General features: G+C 47.2%; 1 long non-coding RNA gene across 1 annotated transcript in view; it reads left to right on the top strand.

Moving 5' to 3' along the window:
• The window catches only part of LOC137434679 (uncharacterized), a 276,381-nt gene that overhangs the window by 196,498 nt on the left and 57,050 nt on the right, over positions 1-22,833 (top strand). Inside the window, exons 4-5 of the long non-coding RNA XR_013624540.1 lie at positions 6,741-6,865; positions 18,974-19,051. This is a non-coding gene — a long non-coding RNA (uncharacterized LOC137434679). The remainder of the gene's footprint in view (positions 1-6,740; positions 6,866-18,973; positions 19,052-22,833) is intronic.

The following is a 22,833-nucleotide window of genomic DNA, read 5'->3' as shown; positions in this document are numbered from 1 at the left end:
CATCTGGTACTTGTCCTGAATCCAACGAGCTGTTAATAGATATCCGCTAATACCACGCTGATCTGCTGTGCCACCGACCTCAATAATCTTGGATACATATCTATATCTGGCCCTGGGGCTTTAGAATCCCTTAATTACCCTGCGCTGGCGAAGCGAAAAGCAGGGTTAGGCATTCGTGTGCGTACGTGTGGGGTACGTGTCTGCATTTTTAAAATTCATTTTCTCGGCAACCGTTTGGTCCGATTGAGACGAAATTTTACCATAGAAGCACCTCCGCCGATAGAATTGTTTTATTCATAATTATGACGTCATGGGTCACATGGTACGGACGCGAAATTGGAAAAAACGTTACACCTCTATATCTCCCAAACCGCTCAATGGGAAAAAATTAAAACATGGCTCATTGTCAAGTACTCCCCATGGGGAATAAGATATGTTGATGATGATGTTATCGGTGCCTTAATTATGACGTCATAATTCGACAAGTATAACACTTATCCGATCATTATGAATTATTTTTCTCAGCAACTGTTGGTCTGATGGACACGAAATTTTCACCAAAGGAGCGCCTCCTCCTTTGGAATATTATAATGATAATCATGACGGCATAGGTTATGCAGTACAGGCGCCATCTTGGAAAAGCCCAAAAACGTTGCACCTCTATATCTCCAAAACCGCTCCATGGGAAAAGTTGAAACGTGGCTCATTGTAAAGAACTCCATATGGGGAATAGGTGTTGTTATTGATGACGTCATTGGTGCCATAATTATGACGTCATAATTCGACAGGGACAACGCTTAGTCTGATCAGTTTGAAATTTATTGAGCGTGATCTATGCAACAATTATATTAGAGAATATACATTTATGATGTAATCGCTCACGTGGTCTGGCCGCCATATTGTATCAAAGAAAAAAAACCGTTCAAAAACAGAAGAGGTGTCTCGCACCAAGTTGACTGTGCAGGGTAAGTATTCTATGAATACCGTCGAGTTTATTTTTCTAGGTGTTTGTTAACCTCATCTACTCCTACATGGATCTCTTCTAAAATTCCTCACTCACCCCAAAGATAGATACTCTCCACTATTGGAAGTTTCCCTGATTGTTCCTGTGTAAATGTAAAAGCAAAAAGCGGACGAGATGCCAGTTTAACATTCACCAACTAATGTCAGCAGACGAGATGCCAGTTTAACATTCACCAACTAATGTCAGCAGACGAGATGCCAGTTTAACATTCACCAACTAATGTCAGCAGACGAGATGTCAGTTTAACATTCACCAACTAATGTCAGCAGACGAGATGCCAGTTTAACATTCACCAACTAATGTCAGCAGACGAGATGCCAGTTTAACATTCACCAACTAATGTCAGCAGACGAGATGCGAGTTTAACATTCACCAACTAATGTCAGCAGACGAGATGCCAGTTTAACATTCACCAACTAATGTCAGCAGACGAGATGCCAGTTAACATTCACCAACTAATGTCAGCAGACGAGATGCCAGTTTAACATTCACCAACTAATGTCAGCAGACGAGATGCCAGTTTAACATTCACCAACTAATGTCAGCAGATGAGATGCCAGTTTAACATTCACCAACTAATGTCAGCAGACGAGATGCCAGTTTAACATTCACCAACTAATGTCAGCAGACGAGATGCCAGTTTAACGTTCTTCCGAGGGATGGCACACACATTGACGAATCACCCTACCTGTGAAACACCGGGATGCCAGTTTAAAGCTGGGTTGAGATTCAGGTGTCCAGGCTGTTCGCATTGGTCATTGGTGGATGTTGAAGCTCCCAAGGTGTCCTTTGTGAATAGGCAAGTGAGCACCTAAGACTAAGTAAGCAGTAGACTAAGTTTCTAATTCATTCCTGGACTGCAGGTAGTATATAGTCTGGTCATCTCAGTGTCTATGACACCAGGTTACACTGCTTGCTATTTTAACTGAAGCAAAATTTTTCTTGCTCATAAAACATGATGTGAGGATGGGCGAGGTAGATATTTTTGAGCTCAAAGATGTGGGTGTGAAAACGTACATATATGTGGTAATTCCAAGCACGCGTATTTTCCTGTTATCTTCCCAGGTTGACATCTATCTCCATACTTTATAAGGAAGTGAGCTCATCACTCCCAGTTGTTGAAGTTTTACCCAATGCGTATTATGTATATTTAATGATAGAGTTGGAGGCCCGAGAGTAGTTGGAGATTTCCTTGTTGTTATTATTATTATTATTGATGTTGAGCTTGAGAGACAATTTTGTTGTATTCATTGATTTGCCACTTGGTGGGAGAAAATGAACCACCTGTCCACCATGATTGGGTGGAAACTAGAATAATGTACATTATTTATTGTATTGTATTTTTTTGTGCTGAAAGTCGAAGGCTCATGAAAGGAGCTTTGCACGTTGGATCACATGAATGAGACGAGCAATAAAATAAATAAATAAATAAATAAACAATCCAATATATATGCTAATTGAGTATCTATGCCAATATCTAAATTTATGTTTTATGGTGAACACATATTGGTCTTCACGAGCAACAACTAGTTATTCATTCATTATGTTGGACAGGAGTTCAACTAGGAAACCGGCCCACTGGTTGCATCATTGGCTTTCCCCCATTAGGGCAGGAATTAGGAAATTCCGATCATCGAGTCTTCTGGAAGATGTCCGCCATGAAATTGCTAGCAAACCAGACTCGGATATACGCGTCACACCAGTTGATGCAACGCCATCCCTCCAACGCACCACGACTGGCAGGTTAATCCTTCGGTCTGGAATCAAACCCACACTAGACAGCTCATTGGTAGGTTAGAGTTAGGATTAGGGTTGTTAGGGTTAGGATTAGGGTTGTTAGGATTATGGTTGTTAGTGTTAGGGTTAGGGTTGTTAGGGTTAGGCTTAGGGTTAGTGTTCAGGTTAGGGTTCGGGTTGTTAGAGTTAGGGTTCGGGTTCGGGTTGTTAGAGTTAGCGTTAGGGTTAGGGTTAGGGTTAGGGTTGTTAGGGTTAGGGTTGTTAGGTTTAGGGTTAGGGTTAGGGTTGTTAGGGTTAGGGTTAGGGTTAGGGTTGTTAGGGTTAGGGTTAGGGTTAGGGTTGTTACGGTTAGGTTTAGGTATAGGGTTAGTGTTAGGGTTGTTAGGGTTAGGGTTAGGGTTGTTAGGGTTAGGGTTGTTAGGTTTAGGGTTAGGGTTAGGGTTGTTAGGGTTAGGGTTAGGGTTGTTAGGGTTAGGGTTAGGGTTAGGGTTGTTACGGTTAGGTTTAGGTATAGGGTTAGTGTTAGGCTTAGGGTTAGTGTTAGGGTGGTTAGGGTTAGGGTTGTTAGAGTTAGGGTTTGGATTAGGGTTGCTATAGTTAGGTTTGTTAGGGTTAGGTTTCGGGTTAGGGTTGCAGTTGTTAGAGTTAGGGTTAGGATTCAGGTTAAGGTTGTTAGGGTTAGTGTTGTTCGGGTTAGGGTTAGGGTTAGGGTTAGGTTATGGCTGCCAGTTCTCCATTTTATTTTTATTTGTTTGTATAGTAAGTCTAGGCTCGTACATAAGATATCATCCTACAGAATAACAAAAGGGCGGCTTACTTGTGAATGCAGTCCTTGTATGCACATACATTTGGCACCTGTGTGAAATTAAATGCAGATCTAGCTGTAAATACCGTTTGTTAAAATGCCACGTTTGTTCATTTATTTATCCCTAATTCAATGCTCGTGTTGGGCAGCACCATCATTAACCCGCAAATGACTGAATTGTACATTTTATTCTGCCATCTTAATCATTGAAGCGTTTTGGGTTCGAATACTAATTGGACGTCGTGTTTTTTATTTTTAGTCTTGCTCTTCATGGCTTATGTATGTGTCATTACATCTGTTTGTACTCCAGAAAAATCAAAAACTTCGGGTACATCACATTAATCTGTTCATGGCATCGGGCATCAAGTCAACGTAACCTTCTATGGCCTTTTCTGCACATTGTCCTTTCCTGTCTGAAAGAGGAAAAGCCAAAAAAACCAAAAACGTATCTTTCTTTATTTTTTTTATGCACGAGCTAAACGTATATGAAGCACATGGACCGAGCAACAGATGGGGCCTCGAGCAAGCGGCTCTAATCTGCGCTCATCAACCCTCGTGATCATACTGCACGGACACCCATCAGGAATGGAGACAATTATTCCACATACAATTTACGGAATGCTGATTATCATTTGACGTGTGGTAAATTGTCTGTCTCTCTGCATAATCGGCCGCCCCGGAATTGGTTCATTCGTCGTTCCCGGTGACGATCGAAGTCACTGACCTCTGAGGCCATCTGCAAGCCCTTGCGTTTGGACCATTCTCTCACTATCTGCTGACTCGGCAGCCATTTTACCCCACATGATCGTATTTTTCTGCAAAAAAACCCACTTTCTCTTGCATTATCTTCTCTGAGTCATAATGCTGTTATAACTTATAACTAGAACAGCACTAACTAGAGTACATACCTCCACCAGGCTGAACAGTTTATGCTTTGTAAACAACTGATTTGCCAGATCAGGATTCATACCTGAACCAAAATCCAATCGGCTTGTTCTTGTCACCTAACTAACTAATCTACCAAGTTTTGCCATAACTCGTCCACAACTTTTTGAAATATCATACTACAGTATATATCGTCTTGGCTTCATCTCTCAATGGTGAAGAATCGCTTCGAAAAAATATATATTCGACTCGGATTTTCACCAAAATCTAACAGATTCGTTCTTCTCGCACACCCAATCTGTCCACCAAGTTTCATCCGAATACGTCCATAACTTTTTGAGATATCGTGCTATGTATCGTTTTTGGCCTTATGTCTCAATGGTGAAGGATCACTTTCAAAATTATAGTAGCCGAATCTGGATCCAGATCTTCACCAAAATCGAATCGATTCGTTCTTGTCACACATCCAACCTCTCCACCAAATTTCGACAGAATCTGCCCACAACTTTTTGAGATATCCTATTCACAGACAAGAAGACAGCTATATATTGCTTGCTGTTGACTGAACATGTTGTCTGGTTAAAACTGCATGTTGTGGACTCGGTCCAGGCAGGTTTGTTATCATAAGAGTTGTTAAGAGGGCAGATGTAGGTGCAGTTGTCTGCAATTTCACCAGTTCAGTTTGCCTATAAGCCTAGTGTTGGCTTAACGGTCGAGGTGGCTGGCTTAAGATCTTAGGGTTTTGAGTTTGAACCCCCTGTTGTGCCGCTAAATAACACCAGGTGGGTTGAATCAGCCTATCATCCTTCCGTGGTCGACAAAATGACATCCAGATTACTGGAAATAGGGGGCATTGCATCAGTGCCACAGCCTTGCTCCCAGAAATGATGCAGCCAGCCGCCTCAGTCCGCATGTGAAATGATGATTAGTTCCGCCATCACCTCTTTCTACCTCATATGACAGGATGTTTGCTTGTCGTTCAACTGTTACCCTTTTCTATTCAATTTCAAAGACGTTAGTAGTCCCGGATGAATACCATACAACCAGAGGCGGTGCAAGGGTATTCGGCGCCCTAGACCATTGGCCACATAAACAGGGAGGGAGGGTGAAGAGGATGCGGAGAGCAATAAATGTGTTGGGACATTATCTGTGATGTTATATTTGCAAACAAAAAACATCTTGTGGTCGTGCCAACTTTAGAACTCGTCTTGCAATGGCTCGTAATTCACTAAACAAATCAGAAACGTCAATATCTTTGGAGTCCACCACCCCCTCAATGTTGTAAAACCTGCTCCCATAATTCTTTCTAGCTTCAAGCAATGTGTTCCATAATTTGCTTTGAGGTTATATTTTGCAAACTGTGAATATCTTAGAGGAAGCCTAACACAGACCTAATTTGATGTCATCTATGGGAATCTTTCTTCAGCCAATATTGTTTTGCTGTGTCAATGATAACCAAAGAAAAAGTTCACTTTGAATTTCTCCTTGGGGTTATGAATCGGCTCATCGTTGGCTTCATGTGTGAACCGCTTCCTGTTTCTCCTAATATGGACCAGATATGGTTCAAAGTGCGTCGGTACCTCCAACTCCTGAGAAAGTTTTCATGCATCCATCTACCAGTCTTTTCTCAAACCAGATCTATAAATATAGTGAGGTTTCGGAAGAAGAAGAAGACGAACTGTCAATGTCGACCGCTTCTGGAAGAGGTTTATTTTCATTAAAATGTCTGGTAATTGTTTTTCTATTTATTTATAGCCGGCGAAGCCGGTGTTGTGAATGAACGTGTACGTATTATGTTGAAAAGCCAGATTTTGATGGATCCTTTGAGAATTTCGAATTTCTCAAAGGATCCTTTGAGAAAATCCCCGTGGAGGCCGCCATCTTGCGGATGCGGAAGTATGCAAAAACAATTGCGAAAAAGTTCAATAAAGGCTTTGGCTTCGCCGGCTCATTGCGGCTTTGCAGTATGGTCATATTACGGATGTGACTTGAATATAACTGTCATTAATCAAAAAGGCTTAGGCAAGCGATTGAGGCTCAGGCTTAGGCAAGCAAGCAAATTTCCAAAAATTGAATATTTGTTTTCAAAAAATTTTTTTTTTTTAAGTCTGAGAGGCTCTTCAATAACCACTCTCCCATCACATCTGCGCTATTATGTCAGTGAAACGGATGTATATCAGTCGATCTAGACTTTTCATTTCCCACTTCTGAAGTCTGCTGGTTTACTTATGTAATTTCATGAATAATTCATTCAGTTTTTTGCCACTCACCCAAATGTTGCCGCCCCAGGTGACCGCCTCGTTCACCTGGAAATATTTTGGTGAGCTTGTGTGGTGTGAAAATCCATGCATCCTGTATACATTTGCAGTCTCACAAATTGAAGTCTGGTCCATTATCCAAGACTATAACCTCTGGTACGTCATGACGTCATTGATGCGCACTTACACTGCGAGTTTGACCGGATGTTGCAACTAACAGTACTTGCAGCTTTCTTCCTATTTTGGTGCTCACACAATCCACCACAATAAAGTAAATGTAATAATCCACTGTTTTCAGATTGTCTTTGTCCTCAATTGTGCTGATGCAGTTGCCATCTTGTCCCTAGATCATTCTGGAATGTTGTAGACTAGCATTGGTTCTCCCTATATTGTTTGTACTCAAGAAACTTGCAAGTTCTAAAAGTGCAGATGAAATCTGTTATATCTGTGTTCATGTCTGACCAATAAACATTTGCTATTGTTCATGCCTCAATCCAGATAAGGTAGTTGTGTAGTTTCTCTAAATTTTCTCTCCACAGCAACATTGGTATCACACATAAGTTTTCCAGAAAGAGGATTTCATCTTGCACAGCAAGACTCTTATATATTGTGGTATGCATGTGTGAGATTGGGGACAGTTGCCTTTGTGTTAGGCCATCCCTTCAAAATGATGGCCTTTAGTACTTGAAGTGAGTCATCTACTGCCATTTAGTGTTGCAGCCATCACCACCATCTCTTATCTTCCCCCATCCAAAACCTTGATCTTTTCCACCCCTGTTAACTCACCCCGATCCACTTTTTTGAAATACCGACTTCTTTCTTGGAAGTCCTAGCAGTGTCCATGTGTTTGTTTTTTTACCGCTCCCACCCACCCCCCTTCCCGTGCCTCCTCTCCCCAAGCCGTCTCCCTCCCACAGATCTCCCGATGTCCCTGCTCTCCATCTTGTCTCCCGTTCCCTTTATCATATGTTTTACGCTGTATGTGTCAGTTTGTCTTTTTGTGATCAATGTTAGAAACTTTCCTCCTTTATGATGTCTCTGATTCCATAGTATCTCTCCCGGGCTACTCCCTCCTCCGGTATGATAGACCTGAGCCTCGTCCTGGAGGCGGGGTTGCTATCTTTATCAAAAACTCTCTTCCTCACTCGCCCTGCACTGCACTCTCTCCACCTCACCCCCAGGAATACCTCTGGCTACGGCTTCCCCTTCGCTCCCACCTCTTGTTCATATGTGTGTTGTACCGTCCACCAAACAGTGATGACTCCATCTACATCTCGCTGTCTGATGATATGGACCAACTTCTATCTACTCATCCCAACTCTCTCTTCCTCATATGTGGTGATTTCAACTGTCATCATGCCAGTTGGCTGGGTGTGGGTACCTCTCTCACCAGCCATGGCTCCTCAGCAAAGGACTTCTGCGACTCACTGGGACTGACACAATCTGTCAATTTCCCGACCCGGATCTCAGTCAACGGAACATCTTCTCTTCTGGACTTGGTTATGACTAACTTCCCTGAAAATGTCTGCTGCTCTTCTTCTCCTCCGATCGGAACATCTGATCATGTCCTTGTTAAAGTGGACATCTCTCTGACCATCCTCAGGGAGCCTGCTCAGCGTCGACGAGTCTGGCATTTCACTCAGGCCAACTGGCACGGTCTTCAAGCAGCCATCAATCATCTGGACTGGTCTCCCATCTCTACCACCTCTGACATCAACTCATCCTGGGAATTCTTCCAAAGTAAATTGCTCTCTCTCATGCACAGATTTATCCCATCTCGTCTTCAGTTGTCATACCCTTCCTCCCGTCCATGGTACACGGAATCTTGTGGTGAGGCTGTTGCCCAGAAACAACTTGCCTTCGTCTCCTGGAAAGCAAATCCAACGGAAGGAAATCTCATTTCCTTTCACAAAGCCCGAAACAAGTGTGTGTCCACTCTCAGGAGAGCCAGGAAACAATATCTCTCCGTTCTCAAGACCGAACTCTCTTATCTGTCTCCCTCTTCCAAATCCTGGTGGCGTCTGGTCAAATCCGTTTCTGGTGTTTGTTCCCCCTCCATCCCCTCCCTTACCTCAAACGGCTACACAGCTGACTCCGCACGTGAAAAAGCTGAATGCCTCAACTCTGTGTTTGCCTCTAAATCTTGTGTCCCAAACCCATCCCTCTCTGTACCCACCATACCCAGTCGTACCCTGCTGCTCCTGGACTCCGTGTCCTTTCCTCCTGACAAGGTGGAAAAGTTTCTGTCAACCCTCGACTCTGATTCTGCAACTGGACCCGACGGCATCAGCCCACGGGTCCTAAAATCCTGCTCTGCTGCTCTATCTCACCCTCTCTCTGTTCTCTTCACCCTCTCTTTTGCTCAAGATCAACTGCCATCTGCTTGGAAATCAGCCAACATCACCGCTTTGCACAAAAAAGGTGCAAAAACAGATCCTAGCAACTACAGACCAATCAGCCTTCTCCCAATTATCAGCAAAGTCATGGAATCCATCATTGCTTCTGATATGAAATATTTCCTCTTCTCCAATGGCTTGATCTCTGATCATCAATTTGGTTTCAGACCAGGTCACTCTACTCTGGACATGCTGCTTCTGCTGTCTCAACAATGGATGGAGGTCCTCAATGCCAAACAGGAAATTAGAGCTGTCTCCCTCGACATATCACGTGCCTTCGACACGGTCTGGCACCCCGCTCTGCTCACCAAACTCTCCTCCTTTGGTATCCATGGAAATCTCCACGCATGGCTGGCGGACTTCCTCTCTAGTCGTCGTCAACGTGTGGCCCTGAATGGGTTTCTCTCATCTCCTCTTCCTGTTCAGGCTGGAGTTCCCCAAGGCAGTGTTCTGGGCCCCGTGCTTTTTCTGGTCTTCATCAATGATCTCTCTGACTCTCTCGAAAATCCTCTCTATCTCTTTGCTGATGACTCCACTCTCTGCCGCTCCATTCCTCTTCCCTCAGATCGGCAGTCTGCTGCCTCCTCACTCTCTGAAGACCTGGACAAAATCACAGACTGGTCAAACAAGTGGAACATGTCTTTCAATCCTGACAAATCTCACACTCTTACTATGTCTCTCCGAAAAGATCGACTGGACAACCCTCCCATCTACTTTCTCAACAATCCTCTCCAAGAAGTTCTGTCGCTCAAGATTTTGGGTCTCACTATCTGCCATGATCTTTCTTGGGAAAACCACATTTCCAAGCTGGCCTCCAAAGCCAGTCGCCGACTGGGCATCCTCCGTCGTGCGAAGTCCTTCCTCGGCACACCTGAGCTCCTCACCACATACAAGGCTTTCATCCGCAGCTCAATGGAATACTGTTCTCCCCTATGGGCCGGTGCTCCTGCCTCACACCTAGCTCGGCTTCACGCTGTTGAAACCAAAGCTTTCAGAATTATTGGAATCTCCCGCGATGAAGCTATCTCTGAGGGCCTTTCACTCACTCACCGCAGGCAGGTAGGTGGTCTTTCTGTCTTCTACCGACTCCTCTCCGGCCTTGCACCCCCAGCTCTCTCTGTGCTCTGTCCCCCAAATATTCCTACAGGTCGCACAAGATCTGCCAGCAACCCTCTGATGGTTAAACTGCCGAAATCTCGGCTCTCCGCTCACCTTCACTCTTTCATTCCTCTTTTCTCCCGCCTCTGGAACAAACTCCCTCACTCCCTTCAATCCCACTCCTCCCTCCAGGTCTTTAAAACAGCTGTTCACCACCATCTCTTATCTTCCCCCATCCAAAACCTTGATCTTTTCTACCCCCGCTAATTCACCCCAGATCCACCTTGTTTGAAATTCCAACTTCTTTCCTGGAAGTCCTGGCAGTGTCCATATGTTTTATACCTCTCCCACTGCCCCCTTCCCACGCCCCCCCCCCCCCCCAAAGCCCTCGCCCTCTCTCAGATCTCTCGATGTCTCCATGTCTCTCGGTCCCTGCTCTCAAATGTTGTGTTTGTGTCCTTCCCCCTCTCTCCCCATCTTGTCTACCGCTCCCTATGTTATATGTTTTATGTGTCGGTTTGTCTTTCTGTGTGATAAATGTTCGCTCTTTCACGAGCCTCGATATTGTATACAAAAAAAAAAAAAAAAAAAAAAAAAAAAAAAAAGCTCCTACACGAGCTTCCATCTTGTATACAAAAATAAAAAGCCACCAGCAGTAGTGTCATAGATGTGCACATAACTGACTATGTTAATATTGTTAAATGTTGGAGGATGTACGAATGAGGTAGCGTGTTAATTTAGCATGGTCCGTAATTATGTAAGTTTGAACATCTTTTGTAACCAGGAAACTATTAGAGTGAATTTGTCCTGCTCTTGTATATGCTGAAATGGGTGATACAGTTGACATCGGCATTAGACAGGAGAGTGTCACTCGTACGTGTCCTTTCTGTGAACAAGGCAAGGCACCCAGGAAAGTTAAAGAGAGGGTTGGATTTTGATGTTGGCAGTTTGTGTTTGGGCCCATGCCGAGGGCCAAAAAAAAGTTTTGATGGCATTTTTTGTTAATGGCTGCCATCCATGCTTGAAATGTCCCTTGGGCTACAACCGCTACAATTCAATCGCTACAACCTCCATCGTGTGACCCTTAGTCTCCCTGTCAAGTTTGGTTGAGATTGGATAAGTAACGATCAAATGGAATCAGCCAGACAGACAAAATTGCGTATTTTCGTATGAACGGTGCATCCATTCTCTATGGAGGTGGCAGGAAGGGTCATTCCTCTCTGAGGTAAATAGATTACAGTAAATCTAGGACCGGGCCTCAAGAACATCAGGAGTTTGTTAATTCACCAGGTTTCTTCTATAGAGCTCGCCAAGTGGCTTCAGCATTCGAGCAAGCACTCCATTCAAAACTGTTGATAAGGAACGGCTGGTTTGGCAAGCGCTAGCTAGCTGCTTAGTAACTAAACAAACCCCAGGTTTCCTCCCTTTAAGGATTGTATTAAACAGCATTAGCAACTGTTTCAAAAGGTAATCATACGCGTTTGTGCTGTAATATTTGGCACGTGTGTGGCACGTGAACTCACCATCAGAGGTGGAGCCAGCGAGCCCTTGCCGGCCAACCAGCGCCGAGGTGAGCCGACCGGTAGGCGTGTCATCGGAGCCGGTGGCTTGATACAACAACGGACAATAAAAGCGGTTGCGAGGGACTGCTTCAGCAGATGAGGTGAGAAGGAGATCAGAGTAGAGGAGAGATAAGTGCGAAGGATCGTGAGGCAGAAGAGTGGGTCTGCTGACATTACGCAATCTATTCACGTTGTCAGCCCACGTGAACATATACGTGCAGCTGCCGCCGGGTTTCGCCTAAAGCTCGGAGCGTGGACCGGAGCGTGAACTGGAGCCAACCTCGACGCTGTGCATTTGCCCAGACCTTCCTGCCCTGCCAGCCTGCCTGGACCTTCTCCTCCTTCCAGCCATTCCTTCCAGCCATTCCTTCCTGCCTTTCCCTGTTCATGTGAGACTGTTTGTTTTGTCCGGGGTTATAATATAAGACTGTTTTAAGGCTGCCCTGTGTACCTGCTTCTTCTTCTCCTTGTAAATGCCCTTCTTTCGTTTCCTCTTCATTTCATGTACATAATTAATAAATACCTGTTATTCCTTTACTTTGGTTTCTTCTACCCCCGATCGCTTTTGTCCCTTCCCAATTGAGTACCTGTGGCGCGATTTGGCCAACCGCTATAGTCGGGTTTAGTCTCTTGTTAACGGCCCGAGTCACAGCTCGCTTCGCTTGGCGAAATCCAATCACGCTGCGGCCCGGGTGGGAGTATTTCCTCGCTTACGGCCGGTGGTGGTAATTAGGTAGTAAGACGGGTTGGGCTTACAACCCTACTCACCAATGACCGGAAGTGACGTCATGCCCCCAGGACCGGTCGGACGGCCAGCTTAACAGGACGAGGGGATTAACCCCCCCCCCCCTTGCTAACGGGAGTGCCGTCCCCCGGATCCATAAATATATATATACAGTGAAACCTTGACTTACGAGTGCACCAACTTACGAGTTTTCCGAGATACGAGCCGTCGCTCGGGCGGTTTATTGCTTTGAGATGCGAGCCGAGATCTGAGTTACGAGCTTACGCCACCCGCCACCAGGTGGGTTCCGGTCACGTGGTTATCTTGCCGTGCAAGCATCTCTGCCGTATATCGCTGCTGTTTTGTTTTCGCATTTTGGTTATCTTGGAGCTGGCGCCACCCGCCACCAGGTGGGTTCCGGTCACGTGGTTATCTTGCCGTGCAAGCATCTCTGCCGTATATCGCTGCTGTTTTGTTTTCGCATTTTGGTTATTTTGGAGCTGACGCCACCCGCCACCACGTGGGTTCCGGTCACGTGGTTATCTTGCCGTGCAAGCATTTCTGCCGTGTATCACTGCTGCTTTGTTTTCGCATGTTGGTTATTTTGGAGCTTACGCCACCCGCCACCAGGTGGGTTCCGGTCACGTGGTTATCTTGCCGTGCAAGCATCTCTGCCGTATATCGCTGCTGTTTTGTTTTCGCATTTTGGTTATTTTGGAGCTGACGCCACCCGCCACCAGGTGGGTTCCGGTCACGTGGTTATCTTGCCGTGCAAGCATCTCTGCCGTATATAGCTGCTGCTTTGTTTTCGCATTTTGGTTATTTTGGAAAATTTCTTAGTTTTAACCATGGGTCCTAAGAAATTGAGTGCCAAGGGCAGTACTGAGAAGAAGAAGAGGATGATGTGCTTGGATATAAAACACGCAATCGTCGAAAAACATGAGCGAGGTGTGCGTGTTGTCGACTTGGTGAGGCGGATGTGAAGGCAGCTGAAGATTTTATTATAACTTTTGCCGAACTGATAGAAGCCGAACGATACATCCCCCAGCAAATCTTCAACTGTGACGAGACAGGGCTCTTCTGGAAAAAGATGCCGAGGAGGACGTATATAACGGCAGAGGAGAAGAGCATGCCAGGCCACAACTTGTTCAGAGTGCCGGCGATAGCTCGCCTTCTCTTTGTGGAAGACACGGTGAGATCCTTAACATCCAACAACTAATGGGACGCAAACGGGGCGCCCAGTTTAGCGGTACACACATTGATGAATCACCCTGCCTGTGATTCACCCATGACAGGTTATAGCTGGGTCGGGATTCAAACCCAGGCTGGACAGTTTAGAGTCAAGTGTGCATACCTCCAGTCCAGGCCATCCTGCCAACTTGTATGCTGCATACAGGTGAAATATAAAGCGCGAGATATTTTTTATATATACTGTATATTAAAAAAAAAATTGGTGTGGTTTTTGGCGGGCTGGAACGGATTAATAGCATTTCAATGCATTTTAATGGGGAAATTTAATTTGAGAAACGAGCAAATTGAGTTACGAGCTCGGTCACAGAACGAATTAAACTCGTAAGTCAAGGTTCCACTGTATATATATGAATATATATATATATATATATATATATATATATATATATATATATATATATATATATGTATATATATATATATATATATATATATATATATATATATAAAATGTATATATATATATATATATATATAAAATGTATATTGATCTGGGTAATTTAATGATTGCTACTAACAGGACTAATCCACTCGGCAGTTATTGCAATCGGTATAACATTAAGTGAAAAATGTGGGACAATCAGGTGGCGGTGCACCCTTCCTTTCCCAGAAGTCAATTGGAACTATACGACTCATGTTCAGCACCCTCAGGTAATGACAATATTTATCTCCACCACCGAAGGTGGACGGAAGTTATGCTTTCACCTCTGTTTGTCTGTCTGTCTGTTTGTCTATGAGCAGGATATCTCAAAAATGTATCTACAGATTCGGTCGAAATCTTGTGTACAGGTTGAGTGTTTGAAAAGGATGAATTGATTCGATTTTGGTGAAGATCCGGATGTGGATACTGGAAATTTTCAAGTGATTCTTCACAATTCAGATATCGGACCAAAACGATATTGAGCACAATATCTCAAAAAGTTATGGAAGGATTTTTATTAGCGGACAGGTTGAGTGTGAAGAGGACGAATTGATTCGATTTTGTTTAAGATCAATATCCGGATACAATAATTTTTAAAGTGATTCTTCACAATTGAGAGATTTTTGTCCCCCGTCGCACTGCGGAGTGAAAGGGGGACTATGGTTTTCCCCTCCGTCCGTGTGTGCGTCCGTCCGTCCTCCGTCCGTGCGTGTGTGTGTGCGTGCGTGCGTAAGCGAAGGACCGAATTCTAATTTGGTGTGTGGGTGCCACTAGGCAGATGGAAGAACCCGACTGAAAATTAGGTCGCCACGTCAAAATCCAGATGGCTGTCACCATATCTAAACCTTGTGAGCGCGATATCTTGAAAAGTAAATGTCTGAACCTTGTGAGCGAAATATCTTGAAAAATAAACGAACTGCCAACTTCTAACCTGGTGTGTGGGCGTATCTCGGCATAAGGAAGAATGCGCTTGAAAATTGGGTCGCCACGTCAAAATCCAAGATGGCCGCCACCATATATATGTCTGAACCTTGTGAGCGAAATATCTTGAAAAATAAACGAACTACTAACTTCTAATCTAGTGTGTGGGTGTATCTACGCATAAGGAAGAACGCTATTGAAAATTGGGTCGCCACGTCAAAATCCAAGATGGCCGCCTTGCGTCTTCCACTTTGTCAACTCACATCACTTCAGCGACGGGGGACCTATTGTTTTATATACTTGAGCTAAGGCTTGTAATAGAGCTGACACACACACACAAACACACACACACACACACACACACGGACATATTGACGAGACGAACACTTAACACAGCCACTGAGCTTGGGGAAGTGCTGTCACCACCATCACTTCCTGGGATACTCTTGGTATCAGCGACGTCATAACAATGGTGCCTCTTTTCTCACCGTACTCAGTGGGGCATTTCCTCAAGAGGACTTTCCTCCTCCCCATGGTTGCCAACCAATGAGGATTGTCAGTGCTCTATCCTTTTCAAGCAAGGAAGCAGCATGTACCATTTTAAAAGTCTTTGGTATGACTTGAACCGGTCCATACCGGATGGGTGTTTTTTTGGAGACACCATTTCCTTACTGGATATCTGTTGGCTCCCTATGGGAGGGACTCTCACTTTGACTTGCTCTCACACTCTCACTTCCTCTCACACTCTCACTTTGTCTCTCCGAAAAGACCGTCTGGACAACCCTCCCATCTACTTTCTGAACAATCCTCTTGAAGAAGTCCTGTCACTCAAGCGTTTGGGTCCTTTGCCAGGTGCTGTTTTTGGTCCTGGCAGGGTGTCACAGTCACCCTAACTCATATGTTGGGCTAAAAACTATATCTAGTAAGAAATTTCAAGATGTTGTGGACAGATTCAGACAAAACTTGGTGAATGAGTTGGGTAGTTGACAAGAACAAGCCGATTAGATTTCGGTTTAGGTTCGAATCTAGATGTGGCCTATCAGTGGGATACAACACGTAAACTGTTCAGCCCAGCGGAGATATGCGTTCTACCGAGTCTAGTCATTTTATGCATTTTGCTTCTTTTGCTGTTATGTTATCGCCACTCTTTAGTTTATTCGTGAAATAGGACGATTTAAAAAAAAAAAGTTGTCCATTGCATTTCTTCCATGAAAGCTTCATTAGTACTCTGAGATGGGAGTGATGGGCCAAATTTCCTTTAACCCTGTTAGTATATTGTATGTTCTCATTTATATCTAAGCTTAATATGTAACAACAGTCACAAAATAAACGATGACAGGAAGATGAAGAGGTTTCATCGGAGATGAAATGAAAACTAGATCATATCTTCATGTAACCACCATTAGCATATAACCACGTGGTGAAAATGTGTATTGTATTCATGATAAATGAGAGAAATGGAATTTAAATTTGAGGAAGAGGGAAACAAATGGAAACTACCATGCCAACAGTTGGATATGCTGATGTATACCGTGGCTCATGAGCGTTAATGTACGTGGGGCCTCTGGAGGCTTGCAACGGGCGGGAGCCATAATGAGGCTTCCTGTGTAATTAAAGCACGCTGTTCGAGGTAGAGACGACAACATGTAAATCATTCGTGCGCAGAGGAAAGTTTTGGGGTTGAGGTTGTAATTAAACATGACCGAGGCATTTTGAATGATGCTTCTGATTATCTGCCTGTTGTTAGTCAACTCTGCAGGTATCTCTCTTTGTCGAAGTTCTTGTGTCTTTAGAATTTTTTCAAAGAAGCATTATTGAACAAAACCGTAGATACTATTTCTTATTTTAACCTGGCACCGGTGAAAGATGCTTCAAGGTATTAGATGTACCACCAGACATTTATGAAGTTGTATGCCAGAGGACTAAGCAAGTGAGGTTACTCCACTCTCTGCCGCTCCATATCTCAACCCTCAGATCAGCAGGCAGCAGCCTCTTCACTCTCTGCAGACCTGGACAATATCACAAACTGGTCAAAAAAGTGGAACATGTCTTTCAATCCTGACAAATCTCACACTTTGTCTCTCCGAAAAGACCATCTGGACAACCCTCCCATCTACTTTCTGAACAATCCTCTTGAAGAAGTTCTGTCACTCAAGCTTTTGGGTCTCACTATCTGCCATGATATTTCCTGGGAAAACCACATTTCCAAGCTGGCCTCTAAAGCCAGTCACCGACTGGGCATCCTCCGTCGTGCAAAGTCCTTTCTGTGCACTTCTGAGCTCCTCACCACATACAAGGCTTTCATCCGCAGCTCAATGGAATACTGCTCTCCCCTCTGGGCCAGTGCTCCTGCCTCACACCTAGCTCGGCTTCACGTGGTTGAAACCAAAGCTTTCAGAATCAATGGAATCTCCCGTGATGAAGCTGATTCTGAGGGCCTTTCACTCACTCACCGCAGGCAGGTTGGTGGTCTTTCTGTCTTCTACCGACTCCTCTCCTGCCTTGCTCCTCCTGCTCTGTCTGTGCTCTGTCCCCCAATTTTTCCTGCAGGTTGCACAAGATCTGCCCGCAACCCTCTTCTTGTGAAACCGACAAAATCTAGGCTCTCTGCTCACCTTCACTCTTTCATTCCTCTTTTCTCCCGCCTCTGGAACAAACTCCCACACTCTCTTTAATCCCACTCCTCCCTCCATGTCTTCAATACAGCTGTTCACCACCATCTCTTATCTTCCTCCATCCAAAACCTTGATCATTTCTACTCCCGTTAATCCATCCCAAATCCACCCCCTTTCAAATTCCGTAGTTTTTCCTGAAAGTCCTTGTTGTGTCCATTTTGTTTATCCCATGTACCCCGTCCCAGCCCTCTCCCTTCCACAGATTTCCCGATGTCCCTGTTCCCTATTGTTGTTGTGCTTCCCTCTCCTTCCCCTCTCCCTTTATGATATGTTCTATGTGTTAGCTCTTATATGAGCCTTGACCAAGTATACAAAAAAGGTTAACTATAGGAGACACTATGGTGCATTGGGACATCTCTTCGAGCAATTATTCTTGGCCAACGTGTTGCCATTTAATTGATCAATATGTTATATCTGATGAACTAAAATAAAATTTTGAACTGATGTTTCGGCGTTTTTTTATACGAGCCAAGAATAGCTGCTAGAGGAGGGTGTCCTGATTCCCCCTTGTTTCCCTATGCATCTGTTGCCTCCAATCAAAGGTTGGGATGCACGTTTTACAATTCCTATTCTGATCGCTTAATCCTGTGCTCCTGCTTATGCACATGAACACAAAAAGCTTCTCCATTAAAAGGGAATTCCTGCTGCTCCACCACCTTCAAGGCCTTGCTAACAACCTGATAGTTCAATGCTGTGAAGGAATAGATAGGTTTGTATGTGGAAAAACAAACAAGAAAAACAACAACAATATATTGAGTAGCATTTTGCAAACCCCCCAATCAAGTTTTACCCCAGCATTGCTGCTTGAGCAGTATAGAGTCATTCATCAGTGGAATGCAACTTTAACACTCGATTTACTGCAAGCAAATCATGATCGAGCCTCTGTCAAGAGTGAATGCTGAGCTTGCATCAGTTTAAAGTCCTTCCATCGAATGCTATTCACATTCGATCATCCTGCGGTTAGACATTACATTTTTTTTTTCATCAACTTCTCTCTTAACTCCAGCTCAAGTGAAACGACTTTATTTTCTTTTAGGCATGTCTTAGTAATGTATCCACAGAGCTATGTACAAAGGGTTAACAGACTATTGAGCCACGAACGAGACTACCCTCACTGATGTGGACCCTTGTCGTGTATTCTCTACTGGTAAATTAGATGCGGTGAGTTGAAGTTCTCGTTGTAATTATTTTCCTCCATTTTGCTTTGTATGTGCAGCACTGTTAGCATTTTCCAATTACAAGAATGAACAAAAGCAAGGTTTTAAAATCCAGCTCAAAGGAACATACATACAAGGTGAGCATGAATGACGTTGCGCGTTATACTGAGATATTTGATTATTTTTAAAAGAAATCGACAAAAGTTGATTACTTCATCAGTCCTTTTAAGGAGAATAGTCGGCCTATGCTTCAGTGTATTGATCAGTAATAAATATTGATATTTTGAATGTAAGCTTGCTTGTGCTTTCAATAAAAACTGACATTGAACCCGTCTCTTCGCTGACGGTAGTTGAACAGCATAACTTATAAATGTCACAACAGTTGTGTATTATACTGTCGCTCATGTGTGATACCATTCATAATTTTTGTTGAGTATGTCGTTCACCCAAATGTCGTTCGATTTTCTGAAAAAATCCTGAACTCCAGTGATTCCCAGTTTTGGTTACTTTCTATACGGTTATTTTCTATACGAACAAACTTTTCCCCTGTATCACCATATTGGCTTTCAAACTTTTCTCCTGTATCACAATATCGGTTTTCAAACTTTTTCTCTGTTTCGCAATATCGGTTTTCAAACTTTTTCCTTGTATCATGATATTGAAGGAACTGCGCTCCAACGCGAGTCGAAAGAATTGACGCGACCAAAGACGGAATTCGTCCGAGTTGCTTTATTGAAACAAAACAGCTCAGGTATTCTCACAAGCCCGTTTATCGGGCAGCAATATATATACACATTTATGTCGGGAAGTTTGCCCGGCAAAAGCTATACCGGGCATGCCCGGGTGTCAAGGGCGAGCCTTGGAAAGGCGAGTCTGGACCTGCCCGGGCGTGTTTGGCTGCGGCCCGGCAAGTCGAGGCTGGGCGTGCCCGGGCGCTCTGGACGAGCCCTGGAAAGGCGATAGCGGGCATGCCCGGACGCTCTGGGCGAGCCCTGGAAAGGCGATAGCGGGCATGCCCGGACGCTCTGGGCGAGCCCTGAAAAGGCGATAGCGGGCATGCCCGGACGCTCTGGGCGAGCCCTGGAAAGGCGAGAGCGGGCATGCCCGGGAAAGACGAGACCGGGCGTGCCCGGGAGGTTCGGGCGTGCCCGGGAACAGTGAGTCCGGGCATGCCCAGGAGAGGCGCGTCTGGCCGTGTTCTGGCCGGTGCAAGGCGATTGTGTGCATCCAGCGGTAACCGCTACACACGCCCCTCCATAATCGACCTGCACCGGCAGGGTCAATTTAAGGGGGGTCCGGATGACCCGGCCGAAGCGACCCCTGGAGGGTCGTTGGGAGGGGTCCGACGTGGTGGTGGGTGGTCGAGCGGGGGGAACTGTGGACGGGGGGCGGCCTCGCCGCGGAGGAAGGGCCAACCGTGGTGGTCGGTCGACGTCCATGTGCGCCGGTTTGAGGCGGTCCACAGAAATCCGGTCCGGCCGGCCGCCGAAGTCGACGATGAAAGACTTGTCGCCCCGTCGCAGGACCCGGAAGGGCCCGTCGTACGGCGGCCGGAGTGGCCCCCGGTGCGCGTCATGACGCACAAAGACGTACTCCGCTGTGCGAAGCGCCGGGGGGGACGTAGGACTGGGGGCCACCGTGGCGGGACGTCGGCACGGGGGCAAATCGTCGGGCGGCCTCCTGGAGGTCCGAGCGCTGGCGAGCGGCGGAACAGGGACTGGTAGCGTCGGGCACGAATTCGCCCGGGACGCGGAGCGGCTGGCCGTAGACGAGCTCGGCGGCGGACGCCTGGAGGTCTTCCTTGGGGGCCGTGCGAAGGCCCAAAAGGACCCACGGCAGCCGGTCGGCCCAACCGTCGTCCTGAAGGCCGGCCATGAGTGCAGCCTTCATGGAGCGGTGAAACCGCTCGCACAACCCGTTGGCTTGGGGGTGGTAGGCCGTGGTGCGGTGCAGCGTGACCCCCAACGAACGGGCGACCGCGCCCCAAAGCTCAGACGTGAACTGTGGGCCGCGGTCGGACGAGATGTCCGCTGGTGCGCCGAAGCGCGCAACCCAGGTGGCGATGAACGCCTGCGCCACGTCGGCGGTGGTGGTGGAGGTGAGGGGCATGGCCTCCGGCCACCTGGTGGTCCTGTCCACCATGGTGAGCAGGTGGGTGAACCCCCGCGAGGGGGGCAGGGGACCCACCAGGTCCACGTGGACGTGGTCGAAACGCCGTTCAGGCACGGCGAAACGTGCCAGCGGGGCCTGGGTGTGGCGGTGGACCTTGACCCGCTGGCAGGCCGTGCAGGCGTTGGCCCAGTCGCGGATGTTTCGTCGAAGGCCGTGCCAGACGAAACGCGCCGACACCAGCTTCTGAGAAGCTTTCCGGCCCGGGTGAGAAAGGCCGTGGATGGAGGCGAAGATGCGGCGCTGCCAGGAAACGGGCACGATGGGGCGAGGCTGGCCCTGGAAGATGTCGCAGAGCAGGACGGTGCCCGCGAAGGGAATGTCGGCCAGGCGGAGGCCCGTGTCCGCCGCACGGAGTGCCTGCACCGAGGCGTCGGTGGTCTGGTCGGCCGCCATGAGCGCGAAGTCCACGCCGAGGTGGACCGCGTTCGCGCTGGCCCGAGAAAAGACAGTCGGCCACGGCGTTGTCTTTGCCGGCGACGTGCCGGATGTCCGTGGTGAACTCCGACACGGCGGAGAGGTGGCGCTGCTGGCGGGCCGACCACGGCTCCGTGACCTTAGCCATTGCGTAGACCAACAGCTTGTGGTCGACGAAAGCCGTAAACGGGCGGCCCTCCAGGAGGTGTCGGAAATGGCGAACGGCCAGGAATAGCCCGAGCAGCTCGCGGTCGAACGTGCTGTAGTTTAACTCGTTCGGCCAGAGTTGCCGGCTGAAAAAAGCGAGTGGCTGCCAAACCCCGTCCACCCATTGCTCATGGACGGCGCCCACCGCATAGTTGGAGGCGTCCGTAGTGAGGGCGATGGGCGCGTTGAGCACCGGGTGAGCCAGCAGTGTTGCATCGGCGAGGGCCCGTTTGGCGCTGGCGAAGGCCGCGTCCATGGCCGCAGACCAAACAATGTCATGCTTGGCCGGCTTTCCCCGGAGGGCCTCGTAAAGGGGCCGCATGAGCTGAGCAGCGCGGGGCACGAATCGGTGATAAAAATTCACCATGCCGAGGAACTCTTGGAGGGCCTTGATGGAACGGGGATGCGGGAACGTGGTGATGGCCTCGACCTTGGTCGGCAGCGGCACGGCCCCGGTCTTGGTGATGCGGTGGCCCAAAAAGTCAACGGTCGTCGCAACGAAGTGGCATTTGACCGGGTTGACAATTAAGCCGTGCTCGCTGAGGCGACCGAACAGTGTTCGGAGGTGGAGGAGGTGCTCGGCGCGGGACGTGCTGGCGACGAGGATATCGTCCAGATAGACGAAAAGAAACGGCAGGTCGCGCAGCACGCCGTCCATCAAGTGCTGGAACGCCTGGGCCGCGTTCTTGAGGCCAAACGGCATCCGCAAAAATTCGAACAGGCCGAACGGCGTGATGACGGCCGTCTTCGGGACGTTGGCCGCCCGGACAGGTACCTGGTGGTAGCCCCGTATCAGGTCAATTTTCGAAAAGATGACCCGTCCCGCCAAACGGGCGGAAAAGTCCTGAATATGCGGGATCGGGTACCTGTCGGGGGTGGTAGCGTCGTTGAGACGGCGGTAGTCGCCACACGGGCGCCATCCACCCCCCGGCTTTGGCACGATGTGCAGTGGCGAGGCCCACACGCTATCGGAGCGCCGCACGATGCCGAGGTGCTCCAACGCATCAAACTCGGCCTTCGCCATGGCGAGCTTGGCCGGGTCGAGGCGGCGGGCCCTGGCGTAGACCGGCGGGCCCGTAGTGGGTATGTGGTGCTCGATCCCATGCCGCACCGCGACGGCCGAAAA

Source organism: Myxine glutinosa, chromosome 9, assembly GCF_964187855.1.
Source record: "Myxine glutinosa chromosome 9, kmMyxGlut1.1, whole genome shotgun sequence".
NCBI lineage: Eukaryota > Metazoa > Chordata > Myxini > Myxiniformes > Myxinidae > Myxine > Myxine glutinosa.
Note: the sequence above shows the minus strand (reverse complement) of the source record. Positions and strands in the feature narration are given on the sequence as shown.